The sequence below is a fragment of the Chlorocebus sabaeus genome, chromosome X (assembly GCF_047675955.1).
Source record: "Chlorocebus sabaeus isolate Y175 chromosome X, mChlSab1.0.hap1, whole genome shotgun sequence".
Taxonomy (NCBI): Eukaryota; Metazoa; Chordata; class Mammalia; order Primates; family Cercopithecidae; genus Chlorocebus; species Chlorocebus sabaeus.
This window is the reverse complement of record NC_132933.1, coordinates 25333267-25353855: the sequence shown is the minus strand read 5'-3', so window position 1 is coordinate 25353855 and position 20589 is coordinate 25333267.

Genomic DNA, 20589 nt, shown 5'->3' with positions numbered 1-20589 from the left:
AGAGAGTATGGCAAAGAAATGTTTGCTTCTTCACTCTCTTTCCTCTCTTTTCTGTGTCTTCATATATTTTAGGATATACTTTGTCTTCAATGATCTAATCACACTTCAGTGAGGCTGGTCCCACATGATAGAAAATACTAATTCACAACAGAATGAAACTGTTGACTTTGTAACCATTTAAATATTTTATTGTTTTTATTTTAAAAAAATGTTTAAAAATTATTTTAGGTACAGGGGGCTCATGGGCAGGTTTATCCCATGGCTATATAGCATGATGCTGAGATTTGGGCTTTGAGTGAACCCTTGATCCAAATAGTGAAACATAGCACCAAAGATAATTTCTTAATCTTTCCCCTCTCCTTCCCTTCCCCACTTTGGAGTCCCCAGTGTCTATTTTTCCCATCTTTATGTCCATGTGTACCCAATGTTTAGCTCTCACAAGTAAGAATATGTTAATTCACTATGGATAATGATATTCAGCTGCATCCATGTTGCTGCAAAAGACAAAATTGTGTTCCTTTTTGTGGCTGTATAGTATTCTATAGTGTATATATAACACATTTCCTTTATCTAATCAATGATGGGAGGACACCTAGGTTGATTCCATGTCTTTGCTATTGTGAATAGTGTTGTAAGAAACATACAAGTGCAGGTGTCTTTTTAGAAGAACAATTTATTTTCCTTTGTGAATATATCCAGTAATGGGTTTGCTGGGGTGAATGGTAGTTCTATTCATAGTTCTTTGAGAAATCTCCAAACTGCTTTCCACAGAGGCTCAACTAATTTGCAATTCCACCAACAGTGGACTGGTGATTGGTGTTCTCTATTCTCTGCAACCTTGCCAACGTCTGTAATTTTCTTGACTTTTTCGTAATAGCCATTCTGACTGGTACGAGATGGTATCACATTGTGGTTTTGAGTTCAGTTTCTCTAATAATTAGTGATTCTGAGCATGTTTAAAGTATATTTGTTGGCAGATTGTACTCCTTCTTTTGAGAAGTTTCCATTCATGTCCTTTGCGCCCCCCCGCCCTTTTTTTTTGAGACGGAGTCTCACTCTATCACCAGGCTGGAGTGCAGTGCAGCGATCTCGGCTCACTGCAACCTCTGCCCCTTCCCTTCCCCTGGGTTCAAGCAATTCCCCTGCCTCAGTCTCCCAAGTAGCTGAGACTACAGGTGTGCACTACCACGCCCAGCTATTTTTTTTTTTTTTTTTTTTTTTTTTTGTATTTTTAGTAGAAACGTGATTTCACCATGTTGACCAGGATGGTCTCGATCTCCTGACCTTGTGATCCACCCGCCTTGGTCTCCCAAAGTTGACCACTTTTGAATGGGGTTACTTATTTTTTTTCGTTGTTAATTTGTTTAAGTTCCTTGTAGATTCTGAATATTAGTCCTTTGTTGGATGTACAGTTTCAAATTTTTCTCCCATTCTGTAGGTTGTCTGTTCATTCTTTTGACCATTTCTTTTGCTATGTAGAAGCTCCTTATTTTAATTAGGTTCCAATTGTGAATTTTTGTTTTTGCTTCATTTGCCTTTGAGGACTTAGTCATAAATTCTTTGCCTAAGCCTGCGTTCAAAAGAGTATTTCCTTCGTTTTCTTCTAGGGTTTTTATAGTTTGAGGGCTTATATTTAAATCATTAATCCATCTTGAGTTAATTTTTGTATATGGTGAGAGGTACAGGTCCAGTTTTATTCTTCTGCATGTGGCTAGCTAGTTTTCTCAGCGTTAGGTGTGTGGCTCTATTTACAGGTTCTCAACCCTGTTGCATTAATTATGTGTCCATTTTTTTTATTTTTCGTTATTATTATTATTATTACTATTATTATTATTGTTGTTATTATTTGAGATGGAGTCTCGCTCTGTCGCCCAGGCTGGAGTGCAGTTGCGAAATCTCGGCTCACTGCAAGCTCCGCCTCCCAGGTTCATGCCATTCTCCCGCCTCAGCCTCCCGAGTAGCGGGGACTACAGGTGCCCGCCACCACTCTCGGCTAATTTTTGTTTTTGTATTTTTAGTAGAGACTGGGTTTCACCATTTTAGCCAGGATGGTCTTGATCTCCTGACCTTGGAGTCTTGCTCTGTCCCCCAGGCTGGAGTGCAGTGGCACAATCTCAGCTCACTGCAAGCTCTACCTCCCAGGTTCATGCCATTCTCCTGCCTCAGCCTCCAGAGTAGCTGGGACTACAGTCACTACAGGTGCCCGCCACCACACCCAGCTAATTTTTTTTTGTATTTTTAGTAGAGACGGGGCCTCACGGTGTTAGCCAGGATGGTTTTGATCTCCTGATCTCGTGATCTGCGTGCCTCGGTCGCCCAAAGTGCTGGGATTACAGATGTGAGCCACCACGCCCGACCAATTGTGTGTCCATTTTTTCTTACCTGTAACATGCTGTTTTACCTAATACAGCTTTATATATAATATAGTTTAGTAATGTGATTCCTCCAGTTTTGTTCTTTTTGCTTAGGATTTCATTAGCTATTCAGATTCCTTTTGGTTCCATATGATTTTTAGAAGAGCTTTGTCAATTTCTATGGAAAATTACATTGATAATTTGATAGGAATTGTTTTGAATCTGTAGATTGCATTGAAAAATATGGACATTTTAACAATATTGATTCTTCCAAACCATGAGCACGGAATAGTTTTCTATTTTCTTGTGTCATCAACTATTTCTTTCATCAATATTTTGTAGTTCTCATTGTAGACATATTTCACCTTTTTGAATAGATGTACTCCTGGGTATTTTCTTCTTTTTGTCGCTATTATAGATGGGATTGCATTCTTCATTTGGTTCTCAGCTTGAACTCTATTGATGTATAGAAATGTTACTGACTTTCGTACATTGATTTATCTTGAAACTTTAATGAAGTCACTTATCACATGCAGGAGTGTTTTGGCAGAATCTTTAAAATTTTCTAAGTATAGAATCTTATTTTCAGTGAAAAGAAATAATTGGTTTCCTCTTTTCCTATTGAGATGATTTTTAATTGTTTCTCTTGCCAGATTGCTCTGGCTAGGATTTCCAATACTATATTAAATAGGAGTGATGAGAGTGAACATCCTTTTCTTCTTCCAGTTCTTAAAAGGAATTATTCTACATTTTCTCCATTTGGTATGATATTGGCTGTGGGTTTTTCACAAATTTCACTTATTATTTCAAAGTATGTTCCTTCAGTGCCTAGTTTTTTGAGAGTTTTTATCATGAAGAGATGTTGGATTTTATAGAATGCTTTTTCTACATCTATTGAGATGATCATATGGTTTTTGTTTTTTAATTTTGATTATGTGGTGAATCATATTTATAGATTTGCATATATTCAACCATCCTTGCATCCCAGGAATAAGTCTACTTGATTGTGTTGTATTATGTCTTTTATGGGCTACTGGATTCAGTTTGCTCATATATTGCTGAGGATTTTTGCATCCATGTTCATCAGAAATATTGGCCTGTAGTTTTGTTTTTTGTCATGTTTTGCCAGATTATACTATCATAATAATATCATACCTGATTATGATATCAGGATGATACCATAATCTGGAGGGGTCCCTCTTCTTCAATTTTTTGGAATAGTTTCGTTAAAATTGGTACCAGCCATTATATGTACATCTGGTAGAATTTGTCTGTGAATTAATCTAGTCCAGGCCTTGTTTTTTGGCAGGTAGATATTTTATTACTGATTCAATTTTGAAGCTTGATATTAATCTGTTCAAAGTTATTATTTCTTCCTGGGTCAATTTTGAAAAGTTGTGTGTGGAATGGAATGTATTCATTTTTGTTTTCCAGATTTTCTAGCTTGTGTGCGTAGAAATGTTGACAGTATCTCTGAAAACCTTTTGTATCTATGCGGGATCAGTTGTAACATCACCTTTATCATTTCTACTTGTCCTTTATTCGATCTTCTCCCATTTTTTTCTTTGTTAATCAAGCAAACAGTTTATTGGTAGCATTTATTCTTTCAAAGAACCACTTTTTCATTTTGTTGATCCTTTTATGGTTTTGTAAGTCTCAATTTTGTTTATTTCTGACGTGATTTAAGTTATTTCTTTTATTCTGCTAGGTTCGAGTTTAGTTTGTTCTTGTTTTTCTAGTTCCTTTAGGGGTAACATTAGTTTATTATCTGAGACATTTCCGTCTTTTTGATGTAGGCTTATAGCAGTATAAACTTTCCTTTTCCTCTTAACACTGCTTTTTCCATATCCCAGAGATTTTGGTACATTGTGTCACTCTTTTCATTGATTTCAAATAATTTTGAAAATTTTCTGCCTCAATTTCATTGTTTACCCTAAAGTCATTCAGGAGCAAATTGTATTGTTTCCAAGTATTTTTATGGTTTTGAAAGTTAATCATGCTATGAGTTTGTACTTTTATTCCACTATAGTCTGAGAGTATGTTTCATATGATTTTAATATTTTTTAATGTGTCAGAGTATCTTCCATACGCAGATGGTAATTTTGTATATTCTATGGTTTTGGGGTGCAGTGTTCTATAGATTTCTATTAACTCCAATTTGTCAGCTGTCAAGTTTATGCTCAGATTTTCTTTGTGAGTTCTCTTCCTTGATGATCTATCAAATGCTGATGGTGCCATGTTGAAGTCCCCCTCTTTTAACGTGTGAGTGTCAGTCTTTTTTAGATGTAGTAGTAATTGTTTTACAAATCTGGGTGCTCCAAAGTTTGGTGCATATTTATTTATGATAGTGAAATATTCTTGTTCAATTGAGCATTTTACCATCATTTAATGCCATTCCTCATCCTTTTTTTTCCTGTTGCTTGTTCACAGTCTATTTTATTTTACATAGGAATAGTGATTGCTGTTCCTTTTCATTTTCCATTTGTGTTATAGATCTTTCTGTATCCCTTTACTTTGAGCCTAAGGGTGTCGTTACTTATGAGATGAGTCTTTTGAACACAGCAGAAGGTTGGGTCTTGATTTTTTGATTTACCACTCTAGGTCTTTAGAGTGGAGTGTTTAGGTTGCTTATGTTCAAGGTTAATATTGATAGGTAAGGTTTTGTTCCTGTAGTGGTCTTGGTAGCTAGTTGCCTTGTTGTCTTGATGTGTAGTTGCTTTATATGGTCTGTGGCTATGCACTTATGTGTATTTGCGTGGTAGCCGGTATCATTCTTTTGTTTCCATGGTTGAAACTTCTGATTTGTAGAGAATATTTACTTCTCTTCCTGTCACTTTTCTTTCCCTCCTATGGTCTTTTGGAGACCTGAAATGTCCCATTATACTGAATTTATTTAAAAACAAACTTTTATTGATGCTGCAAAACTGAAAACCTCCCATTTACTCCTTATAGCTTAAGATAGTAAGGACTCTGAGGTAGGACCCTATTTAATCATTTTCACTTCACTTTGGATTTTAAATGTGAACAGTATTTTACAAGACTCACAAGAAGAAATCAGAGTAAAAACATATCTCAGGGAATTGTACATAATTGTCATTTCCAAAATTTTGTTTTGCAACACTTTTATTTTAAAAGTACAGAATAAGAGCTCAATTTCTTGCATAAATAATGCTGTTTTTAATTAAGAGAACTTTTCCTTATTTATTGGCAAATAATAATGACATTTCATATTAACATGTAATAATTTTTGACTCTTTCTAATGATACATACAAATTAGACTTTTGATGTTAATTGTTAATCATCAGTACTAAATGACAACCCTCTAATTCCTTTAATAACTTTTATTATCCTTAATAACACTATTAAAATATATTTACTAGAAGTTCACGGAAGGTGTTAGTTCTGTGCAACATAGTAAATTTCAAATATCATTGTGTATATTTAAATGAAACAACTGAAGTACGAAGTGTTTAACAGACTTGGAAGAAGTCACAAAAATAATTGGCATTTGAACTCCTGAAAAGGTGTACTATCAGCTGGGAAATACTATCATAGTCACCCATGGAGCCAAAGTCATCTAACTCTGATGATCCAGAGTTTTCTGCTTTTGCAAAGCTTAATTTGCTTCCGTAGGGATTTTTAAATTCACCTCTTAAAGTAAGAAAATAAGGCTTAGAGGTCCAGATATGGCAAGTAGCACTTGCATTATACTATGCAAAAATTGACATAAAAAAAAAATCCAAGTTCAAAAATGTGTGATCTTCACATACTTGTTATTCAGCATGTAATACCAAAGAGTAAGTGTACATGTATAAAGCATAACTGTTGAGGCAACACTGAGATTCTCCAGAAGAAGATGGCATGCTCTTCCTTATATAAGTTGGACGTCTGATATCAGCCAAAACCTACTAGCTGACATCAGTCACATAGTTCACCTCTATTCATCATCCATCTTGGAAAGGCAGTGAAAACCATAAGGTATAATTTGACGTGAATGGCACTACTTCTCCAGGGCTATTGGGAGATGATTTATGTGCTGAATTTGACAGTGACAAAGAGTAAATCTTTTCCATATCAAAGCAGTGTCCTCTCATCCCATGACATCTTTACCAACATACTCAATCCTACCAAAGTTACAGAAATATCATAAAAATTTTCATCTATTTTTGTTAGTCTAATTAGAATTTATGTGAATAAATACTAATAAAATATGTTACCTACAATCTACTCCAAAGAGCCTGATTATGAAAAGGTACATATAGCATATCTTTCCAGCATTAAAACAACTGGTTTAAAATTAAATAATTCAAGGTAGAAAACATGGTGACTTGTGGATAACTAACCTGATTACAGTTCTTCCCTTTCAAGTTAAAAAATTTTATTTCACTCAGAACTTTGGTCGTTCTCAGAACTTTGGTCATTCTTGAAAGTGGCAAGAATTGGGATAAAAGATAAAAATCAATCATATGTTGTCCTTGGTATATATAAATTTCTAATCTCATTTGGAAGATAATACTGAGACATATGAAATAATCAGAAAACAAAAGAAGATACTATGGGTGCAAGTGCCAGATTGAGTACTACAGGAAATTCACCATTTTGATACTACTAGGCCCCATAAACCCATTCTTCTATAGTTGACCTAAATTTTTAAAATATTGTAAGCAAAGAATTTCTGAGAAAATAATCTAGTCATATATTTATTGTTATTTCATAACAAATGAAGATGCTAAATTAACACTGTCCCTCCAATCACACTTGGAATAACTCATCAAATAATACTTTAAAACAAGTAAACAAAAATTTTACCAAGAGAAGAGTTTGTATTACATATAAAACAATACCAGATACATTAGTGGAGAGAAAAAGTAACATAATCTAGATATATTCTACTGTCCAAATGTTTGTCTCTCTGTCAATAAATTCTGGTTGCTATATTTTCTGCTACTAAAAAACATGATTTCTAAATCTTAACCATAATTAACTCTAGTGATATGAAGTGATCAGTAATTGACACCCCTTTTGCACTACGGAATCCTGAACCAACTGGGGATTGAAAAAGGAGAAGGCAGCTGAAGAACTAAATGACAACATTATTATTGATAAAATTATTTAAGAATTTGGATTATATGTGTGTCAAAGGTGGAATTCTTAATGCTGAGCTTCAATCATAGACAGTGTGTGGCAAGCTGCCGGCCTCTCTCTGTTTTAGAAGAGCCTGGCCTTCAAAGACTTAAGGCACAAAGCAACTTAGCAAAATGGATGGTCTCTGAAGAAAGACTGAGCTTAAAGAGGAAGGGAGAACGTATTGAGTTCTGTATGCCCATTTCTTTCTCTTAAATTTACCAATTGGATAATTAACTCTTCTTTTTCTGAGTCAGAGGCACAATAAGGGGGAATGCAGAAAAGCCAAAACCCAGGAGTTCCCTAACTGATATTTCTACACATAGACAACATTTAGGATAAAAGATTTTTCAGATATTTTGGCCCTATCCCATTCCTTATAACATTCCACGAAAACTTAATGCAATATAAAAGCACTATGAAGAGTGGTTAAGAACTAAAGCTCTGGAACCAGACAGAAATGAGTCTGAATCCCAGCTCTGCAATTTACCAACTGTGTGACATGAGGCAGGTTAATCTTAGAGTTTCCATTTCTCCATCAGTAAATCAGTTATTTTAAGAGAATTAAGCTAGTTAAGTCATGTGAAACACCTATAAGACAGATTATAGCAGACAGTATAATGAAATACTCAATGAATTTTAGTTTGAAAGACAAAATGAGTTTGTGCAATATGATTAAAAAGATGCTTGAAAGTTTCACCTGTCCAAATAATCTGTCCTGATGCCCTGCCATATTTCTCTAGAATTCTTATTATCGGAATAAAATTTTTGTCTTAACTTGAGGTCGTAAATATCCAGAAGAAGACGCTTTTTCAAATTCTTAACTCTCGAGTAAGGTAAGCTAGAAGCATATATCATCACTAGATCACAGTAGTTTTGTTTAGTTGATTAGTTGGCTAGCAGAGAGTAAGTATCTGAGAGGATTAGGCATGAATATATAAAATTTTGATATGGAAGAGGTTTAGGAAAGTTTGGATGATGAGTTTGGTTGGAAATATTCTAAGAACGAGGATCAGGAAGACTTAAAACACCCAACTTTATCTTTTCTATTGCCATGCCTTGGGCTATTTCAAAATACATGAGAGATACACGTATGTCTAATGCAACTAGCTCTCCCTGAAGTACTGTAACTTGGGAGGTAATAGTATCTGATCCATCAGAAGTATTTATTAACAGCCTATTGGAGACCAGCTACTAATTATGCCTTCAAACACATTTTTTCAATGATTATTTTATATTATCTTATGCATAACTACTAAATTCTCAAATAGCTGTAAAATCTCCATCTTGTGACATAACCATACTGAATTTACCATACTTCTAAACATGCTTATATCTGATTTTCACTGCTACTCTCCTACTTTGCTTAGCTGCCTAGGAACAGAACTGAGCTTTTTATATTGAGATAAAAACAGAACTCACACAAAGGACATGAGAATCCAACCTAGATGTTTCCTACTCCCTAATGTAATTAATCTCATTTAATTACTAGCTCCTGGATGTTCACTTTTCTGCCTAGTATCCATTAGTTCCAACTTGCTCAAATAACTCTTAGAAAATAAATGAATTGTTATTGTTAAATATATACTAGAAAATGCACATATTTAATAGTCATTTTAACTGTAGTTTCTCCAATTTATTAGCTAATCCATTCTGTTTCTGATCTCTCTGTGATATAATCATAAAGGCTTCCCATCACCAGTGCCCCTTTTTAATCTCTGACTGCTTTTGTGAGCATGAATTCATTTCACTTTCCTGCTCCCTTTATCTCTTTTCTAAAATTCTTAACTTGTGCTGCGGACTCTCATTTAATTCCATTTCCTCTTTCCCCCAGTTTGCAAAACAAAGTTTTCTTTACCTGGAGATCTTTGAACAGTCCTATGGGAAGCCTCACTGAATTCATCTTGATCTTTGTAATTCCTCTGAAAAAGAAAAATACAATCTGTTATGCTTTAATTATAATCTCCCTTAGGATATGCTATTCTTCCATAGTCAGGAAGTTTAACACTTCTTCCTAGGAAACTAGAGTCACTAGATTGCTTAGTTCCATCAAATCTTAAAGCATTTTTCATTTGAAATTCCATTTATAACCCAATTTAAGTGGCCTTGGTTACTGGTTTCCTGTTGTCAGAGTTTCCCCATTTCCAATTAATTTCCAAGGTTAAAATTGGTTTTCTTCAAAGCCTAGAACTGACTAAGATATATTAGCTTGGCTGCATTTGTTACTCATATATCTAGATGTATTCTGCCTTCTCAAGCTCAAATGAGTGAAGGGAGGTAAGTCTACAAAAGAACAACTTAAACACAGTGGCTTTACTTTAACTTGTATTAAAAACAACACATCTATAAAACAACACTTAGGAAATGTAGTTAGGATGTTTTGCCAAATAAAAAAACATTCTGAACTGTTTTTAATGAATAGGGTGAATGTGATAAACACTTTTATGTTAAATAAATAAAAATAAATAATACAAAAACACTAAAAATATTTTCTTAAATAAAACAGGTACTATCTCTCCAAAATATACAATACAGCATGTATTTCCTGAAATATTCAACACACGCATGACTTTTGTATGTACACACACAAAGCATTTATGACTTTAAAGACTGGTTAATCTTTTAAATTACTGTTTCTGTTTTGGGTCTCAGAAAAATAACACCTGTTCTACTTAAACCCTCGTCGTTAGTTCGTTAATGTAGGCAGAGTTAGTTATTTGCTCCTCTGTGATCCCATGGCACTAATAAATATCTGTGAAATAGGACTTATGACATTATAATGTAATTATTTAGTCACAGCTGTCTGTAACCTCCTTAAGGGCAAAGACTGTATCACATTAATTTCTGCCACTCTTCCGAATCTGGAGTCTAGCATAGTAACCGACACTTGTTAGATCTTCAGTACGAATCAAAACAAAACCTCCACATTCATTGCTTACTTTATTAGTCTAAATTGGTGAAGTCAGTGATATGGTTTGTATCTGTGCCCCACCCAAATCTCCTGTTGAGTTGTAATCCCCAGTGTGGGAGGTGGGGCCTGGTGGGAGGTGATGAGATTACAGGAGTTGATTTCTCATAAATGGTTTAGCACCATTAACCCTTGGTGCTGTATACTGAGTGAATTCTCATGAGCTCCAGTTACTTAGAAGTGCATAGCATCCCCCCTTGGTCCTGCTCCTGCTGTGTAAGATGCCTGCTCCTGCTTTTACTTCTGCCAGGAGTAAAAGCTCCCTGAGGCCTCCCAAGAAGTAGATGCTGCCATGCTTCCTGCACAGCCTGTAGAACCATGAGCCAATTCAGCTTCTCTTCCTTATAAATTACCCGTCTCTGTAATTTCTTCATACCAAAGTATAAATGGACTAATCAGAACATTGGTACTATATTGAAAAATTGGAGTGGGGTATTGCTATAAAGTTACCTGAAAATGTAGAAGCAACTTTGGAACTGGGTAAAGGACACAGACAGAGGTTAGAACACTGAGGAGGGCTCAGAAGAAGACAGGAAGAGGAGGGAAAATTTGGAACTCCCTAGGGACTGGTTAAAGGACTAAAATAAAGGCTGATAGGGATCAAATGGAGATGAGGAACTCACTGGGAAATGGAGCAATAGTCACTTTTGTTATGTGTTACCAAAGAACCTGGCAGCATTGTGTCCCTTTCCTAGAGATCTGAGGAACTTGAATTTAAGAGTGATGATTTAGGGTATCTGGTGAAAGAAATTTCTAAGCAGTAAAGCATCCAATAAGTGACCTGACTGCATCTAACAACATATGTTCATATGTGTGAGCAAAGAAATGACATAAGTAGAGGGATGGCCTTATCTCTGACTGACCTCTATCTATAATATATAATTACTGACTGCATATAAGACCTTTTTGAGCTGGGAAAGTAGTGGATCTCAGAATACAATAACAGCTCATATCTCATTTTCAGAGTTTCAGATTGCATGAGAAAAACGAAGGCTTCCTTGGGCTTTCACTCAAAGCAAAAAAGAAGAGCGGCTATATTACTGCTACTATTTTGGCCACAAATGGGAGATTTTTCTGCCTTTGTCTAGCCTAAGAAAAAGGAAATAGAGAACAAGTGAGTGGTGGGGTGGGGAATGGTGTGAAACACAGTTCCCTGAGAAATGCTCAGGGATAAATAGGCACTATTAAGGAGATGTCAGGGCAGGCATTGAATCAACTCCTGTGTCTAGAAAGGAACTAAAGTGAAGTCATGTTTAGCTACCCTGCATGTTTTCAGTGGCAAACACATCACTTGGTACAAGGCACCACACACACACACACACACACACACACACACCCCAGTTCTTTTGCTTCCAACTCTTTAACATGTCTTAAATCCATCTACTTTTCTCCATGTTCACTATTGACATCCCAGTTCAGGCACCATAATCCCTAACCTGGGCCATTGCAGGAGCCTCCTGATTCTCTGTCTGCCTCTGATCTTGCCAAAATGAACTTGTAAACTCCTTTCCCTGACCCAGTCTAAAACTTTTAACGGTCCACTTGAGGGGATATGGAGTGCATCCAAGTCATTGACTCCAGTTGATTCTGGAGAAAGAGAACATATCTCCTCCATTGAGAATTATGTGATGTTAATCTTCACATTATTCTGTTACAAAGTAGAAGGTAATATAAAAAGAAGAAGGATAGACTTTTTTACAGCATACTGTGGCACTTTCAGTGCCTCAGTTGTGCTACTATATAAGTACCCAACTGAATGGTGCTAGGACCCAGCAGGAAATTAGGAAGTCCATTGAAACAACAATAACACCTAAACATGTATTTCTTCACTCAGAGAAGTCCATGTAAGACAGTGACATAAAGGAAAGCAAGAGTGAGTGAAATTTGAATATCATTGCTCCTTTTGTTCAGAGGCTGGAAAGATTTGGGGAAATGCAAGTAAATTAAGTATGTATACTACTTAATCTAATAACTATATTAACATAGCTGATGTTTCAATTTATATAAAGGGCCACCTGTTAGACTCATCTGTTTGAATCTGTAGATTGGAAAAGAGGAGACATCTTAAGGTTAGGGAATATGATATGTATTTGAAACTCTGGAGACTAGAATGATTTCTATTTACACATAAGTTATTAGATCTTGAAGAAATTGAATGACAAATATTACTAAAATTAGTAGTATTTGGCATAGTGTTCCCACCAATGAACTACCCAGCTTCAGACTATTTATTTCTTCTCAGCCATATTGAAACAAACTGTATTTCAATTTAATCCAGTAAAGTTCAGTCTTTCAAACAAAACCTGTACATCTTCACTTCAAAATTTGCACTTATTGATGTTACTATGCATACTGGCTCTTTAATCTCTTGCAGTTTTACACTTATAAAATAAAACAAGAAGATCCAAGAAAGAAAAAAACACAGATTTGCCAGTTTAAAAAAGCAGTCAAATGAAAGACATGTAACTCTAGGGAGTATACCATAATTATTGCCCAAGATCAGAGATTCTTGATAAATTGACTTTCTGAATGTGCAGCAGCATAAATTGAATTAACATTGCCTTGAACATTGAAGATTAAAACAGGAGCTTACACCCAGAGAAGATACCCATTGAGAGGTAGTAAATAGCCATCTCTACCCTTTCGGGGACTTCAATAACATTCCTTCAGTAGCTATAATACCACAAAAAGTATCTTCATTCATGGATGCAAAGTTTCTTTAAACAGAATATAAAATCATTATTAAAAATAAAACAAAAATGTTGGTATTATACAGTAAATTGATGTGGCAAATTATTATGTACCAATTGAAATATTATTATTTGTAAACATTTCTATTTTATTTTAGATTGAGGGGTTACATATGCATGTTTGTTACATAGATATAATGCATACTGGTGGGAATTGGGCTTCTGGTGTACCCGTTACCCAAATAGTGAACATTGTACCCATAGGTGATTTTTTTCACCTCACAGGGTAGGGGGGGAATGGCCTATACAATTTGTTGTAATAAATGTAGATTCTTCAAGAAACATTGTACAACATTCAGAAAAATAGCTTATTTAAGTTGGTGCAAGAAAGATTTTAGACACATGGAAAAGCTTCTTATATCAGATTTTAGAAAATCCCATTACAAGAAAGCTGTTAAAAATAAAGTCTAAGGGGCAATTAGGCAAGTTACAATAGTATCAAACATATTCATACTCTGACCAAGTAGTAAAAAAAATTCTGAGAATTAACTCTAAATGTATAAATAGGTACACAATGATTTATGTAGAATGATGTTAATAATCATGAATAACACAATTCCTGTAAACACTGAAAATATGTTGTGGATATTTGAAGTCCTACATTATGCAGGTAAAGAAAATAACTCATAAAATTTGGTTTATAATGGTTAAGGTGAAACCATTGCTACCCACGACTATTGAGGCCTAGAGAACCTTGGAATTAGAGAGAGAATACTGTGAATACTTAAACTTTCAAATTTTAGAAGGATATTTAATGATATGGGAAATTTCTCAGAACATATTTGTATATCACTAGAAAGATATACAGTTGTCCCTCCATTTTAGAGGGGAATTGCTGAAAGGACCCCTATGGAAATCAAAATTCATGGATGCCTATGTTCCTGAAATAAATGATATAGTATTTGTGTATAACCTACACACATTCACCTGTGCACTTTAAATCGTCTCTAGGTTAATTATAATACTTAAAACAATGTAAATGCTATGTAAATAGTTGTTATATTATATTGTTTTTAATTTGCATTATTTTATTGTTGTATAATTTTTTTTGTTTATTTTTCTGATATTTTCAATCCTCGGTTGGTTGAATTCATGGATGCCAAACCCATAGATGCAGATGGCTGAGTGTATATCAACATGTTAATAAGTCGCCTCTGGATACTAATAATAAAAGAGACTTTCCCCTTTTATAGTTTCTGTTTTTTTCATCCAAGTTTGTGGTAACTAAAATTTCCTAATATTTTCCTTCGTGCTTCATTTACTCATAATTTTACAGTATATTGACTCTATTCTTTGCTAGATCTAGGGATATTATCATGTAATAGATACCATTTGATGTTCCTAACAAGCCCAAATACGTTCTTATTCTTAGAGTAATGCTTCTCTATTCTATGTTAATGTTACATGACACTGTCGCCCTGACCATATTTAATTGGACAAGGTTGAATATTGCGCAAACATTCCACCAATCAGATTCCCTCTCTCTCTAGAATTTGGAACGGGAGTTGTGAGGTTTCACTTTCAGTCAGACTTGTCACTTGAACCGAGGTACAATAAACTTATCAATGTGGGCTTGATAAGATTGTTTACATGCAAGCTGAAGCAGAGAAAGTCTTTCTGTAGTGAGAGGAAGTAGAAGGAAAGACAAAGGAGGCGAGGTAATGTCAGTGAAAACGGTAGAGTATGGAGCTCTGAAAATTCTGTCCTTTGTAAAAGCAATGAGAACACTTGCAAAAAAGAAAAAAAAAAACGGTGGCATAACCAGTAATTTCAGAACTCTGTAAATTAACCAGATCCTTGCAGCAATTTAGGTAGTGTTTATTCAAGAAAAATAGCTGAATCTCAATAAGATCAGCAAGCTTAATTTGCTGTTCTTTAAATTGCCTTATCCTATAACCTCGTGCCAAACTCTGTAACAGCTCTAAGAAAAAAAATCCCTCACTATGGTGAAAACCAGAAATTTGGCAACATGTAGAGATGATAGAATGGGTTAGGAGACCCTTAAAAGACAAACAGAAAACTGTAATTCCTTTTGGGGGTTACTTGGAGGACACCGTGTATGAGGCTTTCCTTATGTGACCAGATCTGAAGCTTGCTCAGTGCAAACATAGTTTTTTTTTTCTGGGAATTTCTGTTGGAAAAAAATCGTCAGACACAATTGTTGAACATCTCAGCTGAGGCAGTGGATAAGAGATGGTGCAAACACGAGGCTAACCAAAAACTTCAAAGGAGAAGCTGGAGAATGAGATGTGCATGGGATCTGAAAATCTCTGACATATTCCTGGGAATCTAGAAGGGTGCACACATGACTAGGGCTGTTTACATGTGTAAAGTTGTGCTCATGCCAAAGAAAGACCTAAACTCTCACTTCAGGCTTACCTTTAGTCTCTGAAATAACAGGAAGTGAAGAGTAAGGCAGAATCGTAAACTGATCAGCTGAGTATAAAAAGCATGCCCCAACACACACACACACACACACACACACACACACACACACACACAAACACACACACCCTCGTTGGCAAAGAATGGCAGACATATTGGTACCAGGCACTTAAGAAAACCTCTGTCTAATCATTATCTGACCACTAAGCAAACTGTATAGAGACTTCTGTGGCCACAAACAACAAACAATACAGATTTCACAGAATTAGCTGAGAAAAGATAATAAATGAATAAACTTCTCATAGAAATATAACAGCCAATTTGAGTTTCCCTATTCATATCATATTCTGCATGAATCATGAAAAACAATTTAACTTCTTGATTTCTTTTTCTCTTTTTTTTTCCCTAAGACGGAGTCTTGCTCTGTCACCAGGCTGAAATGCAGTGGCGCAATCTCGGCTCACTGCAACCTCCGACTCTCTGGTTCGAGCGATTCTACCGTCTCAGCCTCCTGAGTAGCTGGGATTACAGGCACATGCAAACAAACCCAGCTAATTTTTGTATTTTTAGTAGAAATGGGGTTTCACCATGTTGGCCAGGATGGTCTCAATCTCCTGACCTCGTGATCTGCCTGCCTTGGCCTCCCAAAGTGCTGGGATTACAGGCGTGAGCCACCGCACCTGGCCTAACTTCTTGATTTCTACATAAAATAGAAGTGTTAGTACTGCAGGAACAATGCATTATTTTTCCCCAAGCACTGATCTCGGTGAATATTTATGCAACCTCCAAGCAACACAGACAAATTTACAACAAATATCATGTACATATATTTGTATAAATTATTTTTATTCACAGTATAACAATTATAAGCACATATCAGTTATAATGACTGAAACATATACATAGTATTACTATAGTTTATATGTGCTACATATTTTTATTTAAGATATTTTAAATAAACTAAATACTGGCAAATAGCATTCACTCTTTTTTAAGTGTGTTAGGTTTTTCACCCCAAAACAATTTTTAAGATTTTAATCAAAAAGACCATGTCTTGAGCTTCATTTCAAATTTTGCTTCCTCCATAGCACCTAATGCAATACTGATGTATAACTTTAAATAAAAATGAGTTGGTGATTAATTATATAATCTTCTTAATGACATATCAGAATTCCAATGATAGAATAAGTCAAGACAGGTTTATTGTATGGCTATAACAGACAATCTTGTAGACATCCAAGGACTGAGCTCAAAATACTAATTGGCTGTGCTGGGACTGAAACTGAAGTCAGGAACTGAAAACATTTTTCCTATCTTTTGTGGGTCATAGGTTATCTTGTCTTTGTTTCTATCATGTATATACTTTATTCTCCAATTTCTCATTATAGACCTATGTTTTCACTCCTGGATCTCTGATCCTCCATACTTTCAGTCTTACTATGGCTTAGACTTTTTTGGAGCTGTCAAATTCCAAATTTGACTGGAAATTTTCCAGTCAAAATTTCATTTGATCCTTTTCTTTAAATATCCTTTGCTTAATTGTCCTACTTACTCAGTACCTCATTCCAAATAAGAAAAAATGAGAAAACACTCATTATCTAATAGGCCCACTTTAGTCCAGGTATTCATCTCTAATCCAATCAGCCAAAGGCCAGAGTTTGGAATCATATTGATAACTTCCAATTAGGAATTATGGGTGAAGCAAGTTCTCTAAGAAGGGTTTTGTTAAGAAATCCATGATTTTCACGTCTAATATATTAATAGATTTGCTACTTCTGAAATATGATATACACATAAATCCTGACTAATTTAGGAAACTGCAAAGAATCATTACATTTTGGAGTAAGAAGACACACTTCTCATTTTTCAAATTAGAAAACCAAGGACTAATGAAATTATGTAACTTAAGGTCATATAGTTGGCAATGGTCACAGCTATGAGTAGAATCTAGGTTACATGAGTCCTCATCAAGTATTTTTTCTAATGCAGCTTACTCTAGTGAAATAAATTTGAATGGTCAATGTATTAGTTCATTCTCATGCTGGTAATAAAGACATACCTAAGACTGGGTAATTTACAAAGGAAAGAGGTTTAATTGACTCAGAGTTCAGCATGGCTGCAGAGGCCTCAGGAAATTTATAATCATGGTTGATGGGGAAGCAAACATGTCCTGCTTCACATGGTAGCAGCAAGAAGTGCAGAGCAAAAGGAGAAAAAGTCCCTTATAAAACCATAGATGTCGTGAGAACTCACTCACTATCATGAGAACAGCAGCATGGGGGTAACTGCTCCCATGATTCAGTTACCTCCCACTGGGTCCCTCCCAGGACAAGAAGATTACAGAAACTACAATTCAAGATGAGATTTGGGAGGGGATACAGCCAAACCATATCAGTCAGTTTGAATTGACAAAATATTTGTAAACAAATGCAGTTATGTTATGTCAAGTAGGCATGCTAATATAAATGAGCCTAAAGGAGAATTGTACAGTTGGTTCCTAGGAAACCTGCTTCAAAGTACAGATAAAAATTTGTAACAAGAAGGACTCCAAGTTTTGGTTTCAAATAAGTATTTTAAAATTTTTTTCAAAGAAACTTGTTTTACTAAGCAATGTAAACAGTGCCATTCTAATCTTTGGTTCTATATTCATTTGCTCAGAAACCCTTTTATTTCTCCAAATATAAAGAGAAAATATGTTACCACAAAATATTAGTTTAAATGGTTGCAAATGCTAGAATCCAAATTAAGGCATGTTAACTGTTTATCTCATAAGACATTGTGCCACAATGCAGTATGAAAAGCAAGCAAATTGATATTCTGCAAACACAGCCTGTTATCTATGTATAAATGATAAATGTAATAATAAACCAGGGAGAAACATGCAGTTAAAGTAAGCACAAAACAGTTGTGCAATAAGTATGTATAATACTAATGGCATTAAAACTACATATATTTACATGTCCAATAAACGACACACTAAAATAGTCAGTTGTTTTGCATGCAATATCCATGCATCCCAAGTAGAAAATGGAAATTTCCTTTGTTGTGGTATTTTCTCTCCTTTTTAGGAATGCTAGTAGTGTCAGAAATGTTCTTAATAAAATGGCTTCACTATAAAGTCTATTTACAGACAACTGAATATTTTCTCCATACCACGAGATCAAGATTCTCATTTGTGACCTAACAATTTAACCAACAAACAGTTTAAGTCTTTTAATGAGATAACAAGGACTTGCTCATGAAGCCAATTGCCATTTTCCTTGCTCTATCATAGGAAGCAATGCTTTGTTACTACAGCTCAAAGTCAGCTTACTTTAAAGCCTATGGGAGTCTCCTATAATCAATCAGCTCACATTATGGTAGGGGCAAGTAGCTCTTCTGTCATCAAAAATAAAATAAAAACAGAATACACTTCACCCGTGGCACCATATAATGTCCCCAACTTGGATTTATGAATGTTATTAAAATATTATCTATGAATGAGGATTATCATGTGTGAATATTATAAAAGGTGAATTTATTGAAGTAAAGACATAAGTCTATCTCTGTAAATAGCCAATATGGAAGGAAAATACATTAAATTTATCAGTATTAATGAAGCTGAAGCATAAGGTAAAAGGCGTATGGAAATAATGCTCATTGAAAAGTTATTTGAACTATCAAATAAGAGCCACAATTTGTAAATTCTGGTGAACTAGACTACTAGACTACACAGAACATGAGTTGGGAAGCCTTTAAGGGTAAATGGGAATGATAGGATTCTCATTAAAGTTGGAGATTTTCTAATGGAACAATTGATAATGCCTTTGAATTATTAATTCCAAATGGGACAATTGATAATGTCTTGAATTATCAATTCCAAAATGGAAAAGCCCTATAGACTACCATTATATAAAAAGCATACTTAGTCTTCACTATCTTCCTATCCTTCCAATAGTTGTCCAGAAATGTTCAACACAACAGTCTCCTTCTCTCACCAATGCTAAGCAAGGCAGTACTGTGTTCTCTCTCTCTGTCTGTCTCTCTCTCTCTCTCTCTTCTCTGTTCTCATTCACCTAGTTTTAACCCACACCTGGGGTAGGTTAACACAAAAGACTCTTGGAGATTGAAGAATTACAATTCTAAATCACTATTTTTAAATCTCCATTCTGTTCCTAATTAAAATAATCTAAACAGGCTATATAAGTAATATTAAATAACTTTCTGATATTTTATTCCAAAGCAATAAAATTAGACCCTTGTTCTAGAGCCTTTGATAATAAAACAGAAACAACAGAGTACTTAAAGCTGGTAGTTTATAGACTAATCTGGAAAGAAAAATCAACAATATTTGAAAAGCTCAAGGAATATTAACAAATGGAAACTAATGCAGCTGAAAGGAAATGCAAATACAAGGGTTTAGGAGTTTTGAATACAAAGGAGTGAAGATGGTGGTTGTAGGGAATAAAGAGTGGAGGCAGCAATAGGTCAGTGCTAACCAGGCAATATTCATAGAGAGGTTTAGTCTAAATCTCAGCTTTCAGGGGATAATTTGTCATTATTCAGCGACAGAAATGAACAAACCTAAAGGATTTATATATTTTTAATTACTTTTTATTGAATTGACTTGGTTCTCTAGGTTCTATAAGGTTTTCGTTAACATTATCTGGAAACCCGCCTCTACATCCCTTCATTTTCTCTCTGAAGTTTGGTCTCGGTATGCGTCAGACTAACTTGGTCTAGAAGTACCATTGTCCCTTTCTTATTACTTAGAATTGTTTTTTTTTTTTTTTCTTTAACTGACTCAAATAATTCCAAGGGGATGGAGTCAAATGAGACTATTATCTTTTCTGAGAAGCCATTTGCCAATATTTCAGAAGCCTATAAAATAGTCCTGCAATAGGTCTATGTAGAGGAGATTTCTCATACCTCAGGCCTTTTATTTTTCAGTCTCCCTCTACTACACACACTTTTCTCCTAGAAACTAAAAATATATCACCGTTTTTCTAACTTTTTATTAGCGGTCTT